Below are 2,066 nucleotides of genomic sequence, written 5' to 3'. Positions count from 1 at the left end.
TCAGCAGTCACGGCCCATGTTTCACTGCGATGTAGCATGGCTGTTTGTACACATGCGTCATACAGTCTGCCTTTTACTCTGAGCGAGAGGCCCTTTGTCACCAGCAGAGGTAGGAGCTCTCTGAACTTTGCCCAGGCTATTCTTATTCCAGCAGCTACACTTTCAGAGCATCCACCCCTGCTACTGACTTGGTCCCCTAGGTAATGGAAGCTATCAACTATTTGTAGTTTTTCTCCCTGGAATGTGACAGAAGCTGTTCTCTGCACATTTTCAGTGTTTACAGCACCTGAGCATATGCCACATGCAAAAACTATCTTCTCAGTTAGTCTTCCTTTGATATTGCTGCACTTCTTATGTATCCATAGCTTACACTGGGTACGTCTTGTGGAGTTTCTACCTATGCATTTTCTACAGATCGAGCAGGGCCATCTACCTGAAGGGATTTGTGGTTTGTCTGACTTTGGTTTTAGCCAAGTTGACTCTAAGGCCCTTCAATTCTAATCCTTGCTTTCACATCTGAAACTTTTCCTCTAGTTCTGATAGTGACTCAGCAATTAGAGCAAGGTCATCAACATACAGGAGCTCCCAGGGGCATCCTGTCCTGAATTCCTCGGTTATTGCCTGAAGGACTATGATGAATAAGAGGGGGCTGAGGACTGATCCTTGGTGGACCCCACCCCTACTCAGAATTCTTCACTGTACTCGTTGCCAACCCTCACCTTACTGACAGCATCCCTGCACATGGCTTGCACAGCTCTCACTAACCATTCATCTATCCCTAGTTTCTTCATTGACAACCAGAAAAGGGATCAGGGGACCCTGTCAAAGGCTTTTTCCATGTCAACGAAGGCTAGGTACAGAGGTTTTATCTTTGGCTAGGTATTTCTCCTGCAGCTGTCTTACTAGAAATATAGTATCGATGGTGCTTTTCCCTGGCACAAACCCAAACTGCATCTCATCTAAACTGACTCTCTCTCTAATTAGTTGGGCTATGACCCTCTCCATGATTTTCATTACCTGATCCAAATAACTTGATAGCTCTAATTATTTGTATCTAATGCATCATCTTTACCTTTGTAGCAGTGGACTATAGTGCTGCTACACTAGTCATTGGGTATGACTCCTTCAAGTATCACCTGGTTAACTATACGGGTGACTAGGCTATAGCCGACATTGCCAGATATTTTGAGCATCTCTGCGGTGATTCCTGATGGGCCAGGGGCTTTCCCTGTCTTCATACCCTTAATTGCTTTAACTACCAAGGTACTGTCAATTCAGATAGCTGGTCCCTCTGTTGGATTGGCATTTGGCAGACTCTCTTTCTCCCATTCATTCTCTTTATTTATCAACCTTTCATAGTGCTGTCTCCATATCTCTCTTGTTTTAGCCTCGTTTAATGCAAGTGAACCATCATCCATATTTCTCTCCTCTGACATCACGATTCTCTCTCACACACTGTCTTGCAACACGAAATAATTCAAGTCTTTGGTCTTCACGGTACAGAACATTGGCAAATTTTTTCTTATCTCCTTCCCTTCTAGCTAAACAAGCCTGTCACCTAGCTTCCCTTCTGGCAGTCTGGTACAATTCCCTGCTACAATCGTTCCTCCAGACCTTCCAAGCCCATTTCTTATCCCTAATGGCCCTGTCAACAACATTGTTCCTCTACCACATTACCTTGGGTTGAGAGGGGACTTTGTACCATCCACAGATCTGGTCAGTGGCCTTCAGCAGGTTGTCCCGTAGAAACCTCCAGCTGTCTTCCACATTATGTGATGCTACATCCCCCTCTATTTCATCAAAAGCTTCAAGTAATACGTCTCTAAATCACAGGATCTTTAAGCTTCCAGACCCTTCTCCTCCATGCTGGTCATCTTCTGGGCATCCATTTAGCCCTCATACTGAAGCCGCTAACTACTAGTCTATGTTGTGGGGTACATTCTTCGACTGGGAAGGTTTTTGCTGGCGAGGATGTAGTCAATTTGTCTAATGTGTCTACCAGATTGGTAGGTGACTAGGTGACTGACAGCTTTCCTGAAGTTAGTATTGCAAACCATAAGATCATT

Source organism: Octopus bimaculoides, chromosome 1 (genome assembly GCF_001194135.2).
Source record: "Octopus bimaculoides isolate UCB-OBI-ISO-001 chromosome 1, ASM119413v2, whole genome shotgun sequence".
Taxonomy (NCBI): domain Eukaryota; kingdom Metazoa; phylum Mollusca; class Cephalopoda; order Octopoda; family Octopodidae; genus Octopus; species Octopus bimaculoides.
The sequence above is the reverse complement of the archived record's forward strand: the minus strand, read 5'-3'. Positions refer to the sequence as shown.